Source organism: Bos mutus, chromosome 15, assembly GCF_027580195.1.
Source record: "Bos mutus isolate GX-2022 chromosome 15, NWIPB_WYAK_1.1, whole genome shotgun sequence".
Taxonomy (NCBI): Eukaryota; Metazoa; Chordata; class Mammalia; order Artiodactyla; family Bovidae; genus Bos; species Bos mutus.
In genome coordinates, this window is record NC_091631.1 from 68,557,698 (window position 1) to 68,567,300 (window position 9,603).

The 9,603-nt window shown below is 36.2% G+C and overlaps 1 non-coding gene across 1 annotated transcript; it reads left to right on the plus strand.

The window, feature by feature from the left end:
* Window positions 1-1,450: 1,450 nt before the first annotated feature.
* On the plus strand, window positions 1,451-1,522 carry TRNAW-CCA (transfer RNA tryptophan (anticodon CCA)). Its single transcript has one exon. It is a non-coding gene; the product is annotated as a tRNA-Trp (tRNA).
* The last annotated feature ends 8,081 nt before the right edge of the window (window positions 1,523-9,603 follow it).

Consider the following 9,603-nt stretch of genomic DNA (forward strand, 5'->3'; position numbering starts at 1 on the left):
ATATTTCCTGATGCTTTTGAAATTATGTCATAGGGAAAAAAAAAAAAAAAGAAACTTTGCAGGCACAAGAACCATCTATGGAAGAATGCTAGCTGTCTTCCTGATTGCAAAATAGAGTGTCCCTGAAGATGTTTGTATTGCTTCATCTGCATACTTTCTTTTCTATGAAAGTTACCAACCTCCAGCCTGTGAGAAGTAGCTGGTCTGTGGGACTTTTGGCAAAAACATTTTGCTAGCCGTACTGTACCAAGAATACAAATGGTTGTACTACCACAAGGACTGAAGCAAGAGTTACATTCTAGAAACACTTGTCAGAAAAGCAAATACAGATATTAAAATAAAACAAAACAAAATCAGCGGTTATACTATCATCTTTAGAATATAAGAATAGTGGAAAAGTCCATTAATATGGAGTACACATTATAGGAAAATGTATGAGAAACCAGATGTCAATCCTCATTTGTCATTTTTCAGTCTCTGACTTTGAACAAGCCACTTAATCTCTTTGCAAAATACATTTTAAAAACATCTACCATATGAACTTTCAATGGGTCTTTTTGAAAGAAAATGCCTTTGTATACTGTAGGTTTGAGACAAATCTACTAGTTGCTACTTAAGGTCATAGTCAAACAATTTAAGGCTTGGCGTGTCGATCCCCCTTTCCCACCTTGAGATGCTCTAAAATATAGTGTAGTCTAAATTACCACGGACTTTCTAACAGAAGATGAATGCTAGAAGGTCTTTTCCAGCTCAAAAACCTTTAATTCCGTAATTAAGTGGATCATAAATTCCTTTGTTTACTATTGAAACCATTTACTATCTATTATAGAAATGCACTTAGTGTATAAATTCCACTATTTGCCATTTGCTTACTACATTCAAAGCATACTGAGCTTTTAGTCTCTGAATATGAATTGCAACCTTCCTGTGTTTTCTTCACACCCTCCACCTTCAGCTAAAATTCCCTTCACAAATACCTCTTCAATTAATAACTAAAATCTTACATATTATTCTCTCAACTTTTTCACAAACCATGATATGGGTCCTCTAATTATAACTAATTTTTTCCCAATGAAATATTTTATATATTTATTAATTCTCTTTAGAGTAGATAAAATTAGATGTATATAGGCTTAAACCAAATGCTACATATTTAGTATTTGAAAGTTACATACCAGGGACTTGTAAAAAAAATTAAAGAATAAAGATGTTATGATTATTTAGAAAGATGGCAATTTAAATAGGTAAATGAAATACTATGGTTCATAGATTATTAAATAGTTCATATCAATAGAGAGATGGGTACTCACAATTTATTTTTGAAATAATTTAATGTTTCCCAAAGTGCCGCCTTAGAAATACTTCATCAGAATCATAAATAACACTTGATGAAATTGAACTCTGGGTCTAAATCTCATACCTATTAGATTAGGATTTCATAGATCGGGCTTCCCTGGTGGCTCAGAGGTTAAAGCGTCTGCCTCCAATGCAGGAGACCCCGGTTCGATCCCTGGGTTGGGAAGATCCCCTGGAGAAGGAAATTGTAAACCACTCCAGTATTCTTGCCTGGAGAATCCCATGGATGGAGAAGACTGGTAGGCTACAGTCCACAGGGTCGCAGAGTCAGACACTACTGAGAGACTTCACCTTCACCTTCACCTTCCTTCAGAAATTAGGGACTGGGACCTCTTTTATTTCCCCTTCTTTGGTCAATAAATATTAGAGAATTACTGTTATACTACAGACATAATCTTTTTTTTGCAAAGCAACATAGCAAGTAATCACTGAGAAAATCACATGCTATGACTACAGATTTGAGTTTGATCTCACTATGACATGCTGAAGTTATGGATTAATGGCTGTTTTATTCACATTTGTTTCCCTAACTGGATTAGTTATGATTCCTTTTAGGAAAAGTAAAACAGTTTATTCAGGGGTTGGAAATCAAGATAGAAAATTAAGAGTGTGCTGAGCTCACCTACTTCAAAAAATACATCAAAATGTGGAGCAACTTTTTATGAAAACAAACGGGGCGGGGGGCAGTTAGCAGAAAGGCTTTTGTATAATCAAGGCTGTAAAGAAAGATCTACACATAGAAAACACTAAAGATGCCAATGGAAAATTACTAGAGCTAATCAATGAATATAGTAAAGTTGCAGGATAGAAAATTAATATGTAGAAATCCCCTTGCATTTCTATATACTAACACTGAAAAATCAGAAAGAGAAATTAAGGAAACAATCTCATTCACCATTACAATGGAAATAATAAAATACTTACAAACAAAAGACTTCTATAAGAAAAATATGAAACACTGATGAAAGAAATCGAAGATGACACAGATGGAGAAATATACTGTGTTCATGGATTGGAAGAATAAATATAGTGAAAATTAGTATACTACCCAAAGCAATCTATATATTCAATGCAATCTCTATCAAACTACAATGGTATTTTTTCACAGAACTAGAACAAATAAATTTTTATGGAACCACAAAAGACCCCAAATAGCTAAAGCAATTTTGAGAAAGAAGAATGGAACTGGAGGAATCAAACTTTCTGAATTCAGACTATACTACAAAGCTACAGTCATCAAGACACTATGATATTGGCACAGACAGAATATAGATCAATGGAACAAAATAGAGAGCCTAGAGATAAATGGTGGAGAAGGAAATGGCAACCCACTCCAGTATTCTCGCCTGGAGAATCCTGTGGACAGAGGGGCCTAGTGGGCTGCTGTCCACAGAGTTGCACATGACTGAAGTGACTTAGCATGCATGCATGCATTGGAGAAGGAAATGGAAACCCACTCCAGTATTCTCTCCTGGAGAATCCCAGGGATAGAGGAGCCTGATCAGTTGCCATCTATGGGGTCACATAGAGTCGGACACAACTGAAGCGACTTAGCAGAAGCAGCAGCAGAGATAAATCCATACACCTATGGACACCTTAGCTTTGACAAAGACAAAAATATACACTGGAGAAAAGACAATGTCTTCAACATGCGGTGCTGGGAGAAGTGGTTCAGTTCAGTCATTCAGTTCAGTCACTCAGTCGTGTCCAACTCTTTGTGGTCCCATGAATCACAGCATGCCAGGCCTCCCTGTCCATCACCAACTCCAGGAGTTTACTCAAACTCATGTCCATCGAGTCGGTGATACCATCCAGCCATCTCATTCTTTGTCATCCCCTTCTCCTCCTGCCCCTAATCCCTCCCAGCATCAGAGTTTTTTCCAATGAGTCAACTTTTCGTATGAGGTAGCTAAAGCATTGGAGTTTCACCTTCAGCATCAGTCCTTCCAATGAACACCCAGGACTGATCTCCTTTAGGATGGACTGGTTGGATCTCCTTACAGTCCAAGGGACTCTCAAGAGTCTTCTCCAACACCACAGTTCAAAAGCATCAATTCTTTGGTGCTCAGCTTTCTTCAAAGTCCAACTCTCACATCCATATATGACCACTGGAAAAACGATAGCCTTGACTAGATGAACCTTTGTTGGCAAAGTAATGTCTCTGCTTTTGAATATGCTATCTAGGTTGGTCATAACTTTCTTTCCAAGGAGTAAGCGTCTTTTAATTTCATGGCTGCAATCACCATCTGCAGTGATTTTGGAGCCCAAAAAAATAGAGTCTGTTAGCTATGCGTAAAAGAAAGAAGCTAAAACACTTTCTAACACCATACACAGAAATAAACTCGAAATGGATTAAAGACCTAAATGTAAGACCATAAACTATAATACTCTTAGAGGAAAACATCGGTTGAACACACTCTGACATAAATCACAGCAAGATCCTCTATGACCCACCACTAAGAGTAAAGGACATAAAAACAAAAACTAAACAAAATGGGACCTAATTAAGGTTAAAAGGTTTTGCACAAGGAAGGAGACTATAACAAGGTGAAAAGGCAGCCCTCAAAATGGAACAAAATAATAGCAAACAAAACAACTGACAAGAAATTAGTCTCCAAAATACACAAGCAGCTCAGGCAGCTCGATACCAGAAAAATTAACAACCCAATCAAAAAGTTGGCAAAAGATATAAACAGACAGTTCTCCAGAGAAGATATAGAGATGGCTAACAAATACATGAAAGATGTTCAACATCACTAATTACTAGAGAAATGCAATCAAAACTATAATGACTATCATTTCACACAGGTCAGAATGACCATCATCAAGAGTTTACAAACAATAAATGTGGGAGAGGGTGTGGGCTGTTGGTGGGAAAGCAAATTTTGTACAGCCACAATGGAGAACAGTGTGGAAATTCCTTAAAAAACTGGGAATAGAACTGCCATATGACCCAGCAATCCCACTGCTGGGCATACACTCAGAGGAAATCAGACCTGAAAGAGACACATGTGCCCCAGTGTTCATTGAAACACTATTTACAATAGCTAGGACATGGAAGCAACCTAGATGTCCATTGGCAAATGAATGGATAAGGAAGTTATGGTGTATATACACGAAGGAACATTACTCAACTGTAAAAAGGAATGCATTTGAGTCAGTTCTAATGAGGTGGATGAACCTGGAGCCTATTACCCAGAGTGAAGTATGTCAGAAAGAGAAAGACAAATACTGTATATTAATGCATATATATGGGATTTAGAAAGACAGTACTGATGATCTTACTTTCAGGTCAGCAAAGGAAACACAGATGTAGAAAACAGACTTTTGGACTCAGTGGGAGAAGGTGAAGGTGAGATGGTTTGAGAGAATAGCACTGAAATATGTTCATTACTAGGTGTAAAATAGATGGCCAGTGCAAGTTTGATGCATTAGGCAGGGCACCCTAAGCTGGTGCTCTGGGACAGCCCAGAGGGATCAGGTGGGGAGGGATGTGGGAAGGGGGTTCAGAATGGGAAGGACACGTATACCTGTGACCAATTCATGTTTATATATGGCAAAAAACATCACAGTATTTTTTTTAATTTAATGTATTCCTTACAAATTTAAGACAGTATTTTAAATTAATTATCCTCCAATTAAATTAATTAATTTAAAGAAAAGATAGATCTACACAGAATTGAGTATGAAGAGAGAAGAAGCCACCAGGTAGGGGCCCATGCTTCCAGCGGGGGCCACAGAAGTTGAGGAGAATATCATGAGCCTGGGGATACTTCCTGGAGAGTGGGAGGTTCCAATGACATGTTAGGTACTGCAGCTCTGGGATCTAACACCAGGGAGATAAGTTCCTTTAGTTTATTTGAAAAAAATGAGACTTATCGGAAGGCTGTAAGAAACCAAGTCTCTGCTCATAAAAAGTAAGAATAGATCTTTACTCCCAGGAACAAGGCAGAGGAAGCAGACTGAAAACTGCCTGGGGCTTTGGCTGATTTCCTATGACTAAACAAGTACACACAGAAACAGATTTCTAGTTATAAAAAGCACAGAGAGTCCCAAAGAAGATGAACACAAAGAACTCCAAATTAGTATTAATAGATATATTTAGAAGACCAAAAGTTAAAATTAAATAATTCTAAAGGCAACAAGAGAAAACCTGTCATATACAGCAGAACCCCAGTAAAAAATCAGATGATTTTTTCTTCAGAAACTTTGCAGACAAAAAGGGAGTGGGATAATGTATTTAACGTGCTAAAGGGAAAAAGTTAAGCCTAGGATAATCTTCCAACCAAGGTTGTCATTAAGAATTGAAAGAGAGATTTAAAAAACTTTTTAGACAAGCAAAACTAAGATTTATTTAATACTAAACTAACCATATGAAATGAGTTAAAGGGTCTAAGAGGAAAAGAAAATGCTGTAAGGAGAAGTTAAGAATTTATGGAGAGTCCCTAGTGGCTCAGATTGTAAATCCCACTAATAAAGGCAAATGTGTAGGAAAAGCTGTGAGTCAACTACTGAAATAAATAAATATGAAGATTAAAATCCAATACTGTAAAATCAACTAGAGAAAATAAACCATTAAAGGATAAACATGAAGATGTAAAATATGATACCAAAGCCACAGAAAGTGGGAGAGGGAAGTATCTTTTAGAATATATTTCAATTTAAATGACTATCAGTTTAAAACAAGTAGAAATAGGTACAGGCAACATACACAAACCCCATGATAATCACAAATAGAAAATTACCATAACAAGAGAAAGGAACACAATCACACTACTAAAGAAATCATTAAACCACAAGGGAAGAAATTAGAAGAACATAAGGACAGGGAAGAACTATAAATACAACCAGAAAACAAGTAACAAAATGGCACTAAATATATACTTGTCAATAATTCTTTGTGTGTGTGTTCTTTTTTTTATTATTTTTAATATAAATTTATTTATTTTAATTGGAGGCTAGTTACTTTACAATATTGTATTGGTTTTGCCATACATCAACATGAATCTGCCATGGGTGTACACGTGTTCCCCATCCTGAATTCCCCTTCAATCTCCCTACCCATACCACCCCTCTGGGTCATCCCAGTGCACCAGCCCTGAGCATCCTGTATCATGCATTGAACCTGGGCTGACGATTCGTTTCACATATGATATTATACATGTTTCAATGCCATTCTCCCAAATCATCCCACCCTCGCCCTCTCCCACAGAGTCGAAAAGACTGTTCTATACATCTGTGTTTCTTTTGCTATCTCGCATATAGGATTATTGTTGACATAGTGTACCAATTGGATATAAAAACAGTTCAGTTCAGTAGCTCAGTCATGTCCGACTTTTCGGACCAATTGGGCTGCAGCATGCCAGGCTTCCCTGTCCATCACCAACACCTGGAGCTTGCTCAAACTCATGCCCATCAAGTCGGTGATATCATCCAACCATTTTGTCCTCTGTCACACCCTTCTCCTCCTGCCTTAAATCTTTCCCAGCATCAGAGTCTTTTCCAATGAGTCAGTTCTTTCCATCAGGTGGCCAAAGTATTGGAGCTGTAGCTTCAACATCAGTCCTTCCAATAAATATTCAGGAATGTTTTCCTTTAGGATTGACTGGTTGGATCTCCTTGGCAGTCCAAGGGACTCTCAAAAATCTTCCTCAACACCACAGTTCAAAAGCATCAATTCTTCTGTGCTCAGCTTTTTTTATGGTCCAGTGCTCATATCCATACATGACTACTGGAAAAAACATAGCTTTGACTAGACAGACATTTGTCAGCAAAGTAATGTCTTTGCTATTTAATACACTGTGTAAGTTGATGACAGCTTTTCTTCCAAACAGCAAGTATCTTTTAATTTCATGGCTGCAATCACCATCTGCAGTGATTTTGGAGCCCAAGAAAAAATAAAGTCTCTCACTGTTTCCATTGTTTCCCCATCTATTTGCCATGAAATGATGCGACCAGATGCCATGATCTTAGTTTCTTGAATGTTGTGTTTAAGCCAGCTCTTTCACTATCCTCTTTAATTTTCATCAAAAGGCTATTTAGTTCCTCTACCACTTTCTGCCATAAGGATGGTGTCATCTGTGTATCTGTGGTTATTGATATTTCTCCTGGCAATCTTGATTGCAGTTTGTGTTTCATCCAGCCCAACATTTCACATGATGCATTGTGCATATAAGTTAAATAAGGAGAGTGACAATATACAGCTTTGTTGTACTCCTTTCCCAATTTGGAACCAGTCCATTCTTCCATGTGCAGTTCTAATTGTTGCTTCTTGATCTGGATACAGATTTTTCAGTTGGCAGGTAAGGTGGTCTGATATTCCCATCTTTTTTAGAGTTTTCCAGTTTGTCAGTTTTCCAGTTTGACTGTCCACACAGTCAAAGTCTTTTGTGTCATCAGTAAATATAACCAGAAAACAAGAAACAAAATGGCTTTAAACATATATATTTATCAATAATTCTTTAACTTTAATAGAAGTAAGTGTTCCAATGAAAAGACATAGGGTACTGATTGGATAGAAAAACAAGACCCATCTATTTGGTGCCTACATGATACTTCATTCAGAGCTAAAGAAACACACAGACTGAAAGTGAGCGGTAGAAATGGAAATGAAACACATATGCAAATGGAGATGAAATAAACATATTAGACAAAGAGTTTCTTTAAAAATACTCTGTAACAGAAGACAAGGCCAAGCATTATGTAAAGATAAAGGGATCATAGTGATCATAGAAGAGAATATAATATTAGCTATCACAAATGCACCTAACATGAGAACACCTAACTCTGTAAAGCAAATATTAACAGATATAAAGGGAGAAATTAATACTAATACAGTGGTAACAGGGGAATTCAATACCTCATTTACATCAATAAACAAATAACCCAAACAGAAAATCAATAAAGCATAAATGGCATTAAATGACACAAAAGACCAGTTGGACTTAGGAGTGGCTACAATATATTCCATTCAAAAATGGAATAATATTCATTTCTTTCAAGTGCACATGGAAAATGCTCAAGGAGAAATCCTTCACTGGGCCACAAAAGAAGATTCAACAAATTTACAAGAGTTGAAATTATGTCGTGTCTTCTGAACACAATGGTATGAAACTAAAAATCAATTACAGAAAAAAGAATGGAAAACAACGTACAAAGATTAAACAACATGCTATTTAAAAAATGAGTTAATGAAAAGGAAATCAGACAATTGCTTATGACAAATAAAAGCAAAATTTTCCAGGATCAATGATATACAGCAAAAGCAATTCTAAGAGGGATCCTGGCCTACCTCAAGAGAAAAGAAAAAAAATTCAAATAAACAACCCCATCTGCAACCAAAATGAGTTACAAAAAAGAGCAAACAATGTTTAAATTTAGAAGGAAAAAACGAGTATTGATCAAAAAATAAATTGGTAAAATAGAGGGCAAAAAATGAAAAAAGAAAAGCACACAAAAAACAATGAAACCAACGACTGAATTTTTGAAAATATCAACAAAATTGTTAGCCTTTTGCCAGGATCATTATGATAAAAGGAAAAAGGGCCTAAATAAACAAAATAAGTAATTAGAAAAGAGAATTACAAAGAATAACATAAAGATTAAAAAATCATAAGAAAGTACTGAACAGTTATATGCCAACAAATTGAACAAATTAGAAAGACTAGATAAGTTCCTAAAACATAAAACCTTTCAAGACTGAATCAGGAAGAAATATATACTCTGAACAGACTGATTCCTAGAAATGAAACTGAATTAGTAATCAAAAACTCCCATCAAACAAAAGTCCAGGAATTGACAGCTTTACAGGTGAATTCTAGTGGACAAGTGAAAGCATTAAACTATTCTTCTCAAACTATCCCCCCAAATTGGAGAAGATGAAATATTCCCAAATTAATTTTACAATGCTACCATTACCTTAATAGGAAAACAAATTAAAAACTTTTAAAAAGTCTCTGATAAAAATAGATGTAAAAATCTTTAACAAAATATTAACAAACCAAATCCAACAATATATTAAAAGTGGGTTTCTCTGATGGTCTAGTGGTTAAGAATCCATATTGCAATGTAGAGGACATGGGTTAAATGGTTAAATCTCTGTTTAGGGATTTCAGATCCCACATTCCACAGAATAGCTAAGCTCATGTGCCACAACTACTGAGCCCTTGTGCCTTGGAGTCCATGTACTACAACTAGAGATCCCACAAGCTTCAACTAGAGGGTCCGTGCACCACAACAAAAGATCTC